The sequence below is a fragment of the Equus przewalskii genome, chromosome 4 (genome assembly GCF_037783145.1).
Source record: "Equus przewalskii isolate Varuska chromosome 4, EquPr2, whole genome shotgun sequence".
NCBI lineage: Eukaryota > Metazoa > Chordata > Mammalia > Perissodactyla > Equidae > Equus > Equus przewalskii.
In genome coordinates this window covers 3851379-3857478 of record NC_091834.1, presented here as the reverse complement: position 1 = coordinate 3857478, position 6100 = coordinate 3851379, and the positions used below count along the sequence as shown (strand labels likewise).

General features: G+C 42.0%; 1 protein-coding gene across 10 annotated transcripts in view; it reads left to right on the top strand.

The window, feature by feature from the left end:
* FBXL13 (F-box and leucine rich repeat protein 13) overlaps positions 1-6100 on the top strand; it is a 211788-nt gene that overhangs the window by 332 nt on the left and 205356 nt on the right. The window lies entirely within an intron of this gene.

The following is a 6100-nucleotide window of genomic DNA, read 5'->3' as shown; positions in this document are numbered from 1 at the left end:
GTACTGGAGTCACGCGGCGGCCGAGTTAGAAGGGGGAGGAGTCGGAGGAGATTTCCCAGAGGAAGGGCTAGGGTTTGGCGCGGAGAGGGAGTGGAGGGAAAGCGGAGCCGAGTGGGAGAGAATGAAGTCATCTTCGGACAGGTCGGCGGTCTGGGCTGAGGATGCAGATCAGAGAGAAGACAGAAGGGGGATGGTGGCTGAGAGGGAGGAGCGGGTGACATCTCCCCAGGGAGAAAGAGCGCAGGACCCCGGCTCAGAAACCCCAACCTTCGACTTTTAAGGTTTGGACAAGAGGAGAAGTGAGAAAGAAGTGCCCTAGAGACAGAAGAGGGAAGTCAGGAGAGTGTGGGTTTATGAAGAGAGTGGGCAATAGCGTCACCCAAGATGAGAAGCTGAAGGGGTGCAGTAGATTTGGCCCAAGGTGAGCGTAGGGTTCCAAGGGAGCGATGAAGGCAGAAGATAAAGGTCAGCTGAGGCTTTCATACGGAAGGTAGCCGGCCTTTTGTGAAAGGAAGGACCCCACAACCAGGATTGCCTTAAACAGGAGGAAGGGCTGTGTGTCCCCCCCGCCCCCGTTATAACAGGAGGGAAAGAGGACAGGATAGGGGTGGGTAGGTTTTGTAGATGTGGGAAAAGGAAGCCAAGAAAGTTCTCCTCTGGTGACTTCTGTTTTCTCTACAAATATTTGGTGAGATATTTGCCAAGAATGTGTATGTTTGGGTGGGGATGGAGGGTGCAGAAGGGTTTTGAGCAGAGATAAATTATGTGGAGAATGAGGAAGAGAGAAGCCTAGGAAAGGAAAGAGAAGGAGAGCCAGCAGTGTGAGAGCCCAGCTAGGGTAGTGACCCTCCTGTGCAACTGAGAGGGCAATTTGGTACAGGCCGCCTCCTTCTGGATGGTAATTTAGAAGTATGTGTTTACTAAAATGTTAAATACGTATACCCGTTGACTAAGCATTTCCACTTCCAGGAATCCACTTTAGAGACATACTTGCGCATGTCCTCAGAAGGATGTACAAGGATACTCATTATAATACTGCTACATAGTGAAAATAGTAAATAACCTAAACGTGAATAAGGGAATGGGATTTTATGTAGAATAAAGTATATCTGTACCTTTTGAGAAGAAAAGCTTGCCAAGACATATTAAATTTAAAAAAAGAACAAAAAAAAGAAAAAATGCAAATTGCCCAACAAAGTGTCTACTGCAGTCTAGTTACCTATCTGATTTCATATATGTATGTATATGTGTGTGTTTATATATATATGTATGCGTATGTGTGTATATCTATTATATTTTGTATTTCTAAGACAATAATAGATGCATAGAAATATGCCAAACTATTAATTGCAAATGTTTTGGGGGATGGTTTTGGGGGAGAACTCTGATTTTTTACTATCTACACATCTATATGGTTTTAACTTTTTATGATGAGTTTCATTCATGTTTTACCTCTATACAGTTATACTTGGAAATATGTAGAGAGCATGGTACTCATCTTCCCACTTGTGTGATGTTTCTCAAGTAGCACTCAGTAAACCAGATGTAGCTACAGAAATGAGAGTCGACTTCATCCAGGGTTGGAGTTTGCCAGGCAAATGGGAGGAAGGGCAGTGGTGAGGGAGCGAAGCTTTTGAGAGCGTCTGAAGTGATGGGCCGAGGACTCTAAGGACTGGGTGGGGAATGAGAACAAGGTGTGATACTGATATGTGGGTAGAAACTGGAGCTCCCTAAGGGGTGAGTGGAGAGCGTCAGAGGGAGCAATGGAATGAGGGAGCTGGAAAAGTAGGAGATAGGGGTCAGAAAGTGGGATGTTGTATTAAGACTCAGGATAAAGCCATTCTGAGTGATGACGCAGTCCAGGTTGGCCATGGAGCAGGAGCAGAAGTGGACCTGAGTTGAGGGTCAGGGAACATCGGGGGATGTGATAGCCTCTCCTCACCTTTCTCTCCACTTGCCGTCACTCTACCAAGCTGGAGAACGCATGCCTGGTTCCTCCGGGTGACAGCACTCCTTCCTCACCAGCCTGCCACATTCTTTCTGCCCCCAGAGAAAAGGGGTCCCTAGAAGTGCTCCCCATTGCCTAAGATGATACTCTCCTGAGGAGTCCTTCCCTTCCTTCTGCTACCACGTTACCAGCAGGTGCAAGAGAGTGGTCTTCTGGGCCCCACACACCCACCTTCACCTGGTTACCCGCTCCTCTAAGAGACCATGAGGATGAGTCCCATTGTGTCTCATATCCCTGAACAGCTCTTCATCTGACCCCATTTGCCAGGCCTAGCTCCCCTCTGAAACTCATCTTCTGCAAGCTTTGGAATGCCTAATGTTTCATCACAGATTTCTCTGTATACTTAACCTCTTCTGTACTGGACCTACCTGTCCTAAATAAAACCTGGCTGTCTCCTCAGAATATCATTTCCCTGCAAACCTCTGGAATAGAGGCTGATTTAAAAAAAAAAATCCTGCTTGATTCATTGGGCTTACTGAATCTGTTGATTGATATTTTTCGTCAGTTTTAGAAAATTCTTGGTCATTTTCATGTACTATTTCTATGCAATTGTCTCTCTTTTCCTCCTGGGACTTCAATCACAAATGTGTTAGGTTTGTTTTTGTTTTTGTTTTTTGGTGAGGAAGATTAGCCCTGAGCTAACATGTGTGCCCATCTTCCTCTATTTTGTGTATGGGACACTGCCACAGCATGGCTTGATGAGCAGTGTGTAGGTCTGCACCTGGGATCCGAGCCTGTGAACCCCAGGCTGCGGAAGTGGAGCACATGAGCTTTTTTTTTTTTTTTTGATTGTGTCTTACATGCCTCTTTTGCTTTGTTCTATTTTTTTCTCCATTCTCTTTCCCTCTGAGCTCAAGTTTGGATATTTTTCGTTGATTGTCTTCAAAAGTGTACTGATTCTATTTTGTGCTATATCCAGTCTACAGTTAAATACAGTGAATGAGTTCTTTCAGACAGTATATTTTTCAGTTCTAGAATGTTCATTTGATTCTTTTTTTATACATTCCGATGAACATTCTGCATCTTTTCATTTTGTCTCATTTCCTGTTTTCTTTAACATGTTAATTGTTATTTTAAAATCATTTTCTGTTAATGGGAATAACTTTGAATTAAATCCTTTATTAGAATTTAGTTATTAGAATAGAATAAGTGTTCTTTATGCAAAGTACTGGTGTGATTTCTGTGTCCTGACTGGACCCTGACTGATATGGAAGGCTTAACTGGAAAGGGACACAAGACAACTCCCTGGGGAGTTGGAAAATGACTGGAGTGTGGGTGTATCCATTGCCAAAATTATACAGCTAAGATTTGTGCATTTGAATTCAAGTAAGTTTTACTTAAAAATAATTATAATTGAGAACAGGTGGGAAAATGGGCGGGCATGTAGGTAATATAAGAATCACAGAATAGCGATAGTGGTTGGAACTGGGCGATGGGTACAGAGGAGTTCGTTATACTGTTGTTTGCTTTATATGTGTTTGAAGTTTTCATAATAAAAAGTTAAAAGATAGTCATGGCTGGGTTGTCATTGAGTCATTTTTCTCATAATGTATGTAGCTAGGGAATGGATGGAATGATAGGCTTGATTTGGCTGAATAGTCATTTTCTTTGTTTGTTTGCTGTATCAATTATCCATTACTACATAATGCAACTGCAAAACCTAGTGGCTTAAGACAACAGGAATCATTTAGTTTGCTCAAAAATCTGAAATTCTGGCAGGGTTTTTCAGGGAGAGCTTGTCTCTGCTCCATATGGTACCATCTGGAATGGATCAATGGGATTCAAGATCCACTTGGTTCACCTACCTGCCTGGCTAGTTGGGGCTGGGTGTTGGCTGGGAGTTCAGCCAGGTCTGTGAGCTGGGGGGCTTGGTTCCTCCATATGGGCCTCTCCATGGGCTGCTTGGACTTCCTCAGAGTATGTGCTCAGTTCTGAGCAAGTGTCCCCGGAGAGAACCAGCTGGAAGTTATCTCACCATTTATGACATAGGCTCGGATGTCAGCATAACATTATTTTCACCTAGATTTGCAAGGAGGGAACATAGACCCCACTTCTTGATGGGAGGCCTGTCAAAGTCACATTGCAAAAAGAGCCTGTGGGATGGGAGATGTTGTTGTAGCCATTTTGGAAAATACAATCAGCCACACCTGGCTTGTTCATACAAGGGGAATCTGGGATCAAGTTGGATCTCAAAGCATTATCTGAACAAATAAAATGTGGATCATAACAGCATCACCCAGTAAGTGGGTTTCAACACTTCTATAATTATCCATTCTTTTCTTCTTCCTTTTCTATGTTCCCAGGAGCAGGTGTATACTGGACATTAACAAGTTGCCTACACATCTCCCTCCCTCTTTCCTCTTCCTAATATTTCTTTTTTTTTATTGAGTTATTGATAGGTTACAATCTTGTGAAATTTCAGTTGTACACTAATGTTTGTCAGTCATGTTGTAGGTGCACCACTTCACCCTTTGTGCCCACCCCCCACCCCACCTTTCCCCTGGTATCCACTAAACTGTTCTTAGTCCACATTTTTAAATTCCTCATATGAGTGGAGTCATACACAGATTATCCTTCTCTCGCTGGCTTATTTCACTTAACATAATTCTCTCAAGGTCCATCCATGGTATTGCAAATGGAATGATTTTGTTCTGTTTTGCAGCAGAGTAGTATCCCATTGTATATATGTACCACATCTTCTTTATCCATTCTTCTGTTGCTGGACACTTAGGTTGCTTCCACGTCTTGGCTATTGTAAATAATGCTGCAATAAACATTGGGGTGCACAGGACTTTTAGGATTGCTGACTTCAAGCTCTTTGGAGAAATACCCAGTAGTGGGATGGCTGGATCTTATGGTAGTTCTATTTTTAATTTTTTGAGGAATCTCCATACTGTTTTCCATAGTGGCTGCACCAGTTTGCATTCCCACCAGCAGTGTATGAGGATTCCTTTTTCTCCGCAACCTCTCCAACATTTGTTGCTATTAGTTTTAGATATTTTTGTCATTCTAACGGGTGTAAGGTGATATCTTAGTGTAGTTTTGATTTTCATTTCCCTGATGATCAGCGATGATGAGCATCTTTTCATGTGCCTATTGGCCATCAGTATAGCTTCTTTGGAGAAATGTCTGTTCATGTCTCCAGCCCGTTTTTTGATTGGGTTGTTTGATGTTTTGTGGTTGAGTTGCAAGAGTTCTTTATATATTATGGATATTAAGCCTTTGTCAGATATATGACTTGCAAATATTTTTTCCCAGTTAGTGGGTTGTTTTTTTGTTTCAATCCTGTTTTCATTTGCCTTGAAGAAGCTCTTTAATCTGATGAAGTCCCATTTGTTTATTCTTTCTATTGTTTCCCTTCTCTGAGAAGGCATGGTGTCCGAAAAGATCCTTTTAATACTGATGTCAAAGAGTGTACTGCCTACGTTTTCTTCCAGAAGCCTTATGGTTTCAGGTCTCACCTTTAGGTCTTTGATCCATTTTGAGTTTATTTTGGTGAATGGTGAAAAAGAATGGTCAATTTTCATTCTTTTACATGTGGCTTTCCAGTTTTCCCAGCACCATTTGTTGAAAAGACTTTCTTTTCTCCATTGTATGCCCTCAGCTCCTTTGTCAAAGATAAGCTGTCCATAGATGTGTGGTTTTATTTCTGGGCTTTCAATTCTGTTCCATTGATCTGTGCACCTGTTTTTGTACCAGTACCATGCTGTTTTGATCACTGTAGCTTTGTAGTATGTTTTGAAGTCAGGGATTGTGATGCCTCCCGTTTTGTTCTTTTTTCTCAGGATTGCTTTAGCAATTCGGCGTCTTTTGTTGCCCCATATGAATTTTAGGATTCTTTGTTCTAATTCTGTAAAGAATGTCATTGGGATTCTGATTGGGATGGCGTTGAATCTGTAGGTTGCTTTAGGTAGAACGGACATTTTAACTATGTTTATTCTTCCAATCCATGTACATGGAATGTCTTTCCATCTCTTTATGTCGTCATCCAATTCTCTCAGAAAGGCCTTGTAATTTTCATTATATAGGTCGTTCACTTCCTTAGCTAAATTTACCCCAAGGTATTTTATTCTTTTTGTTGCGATTGTGAAT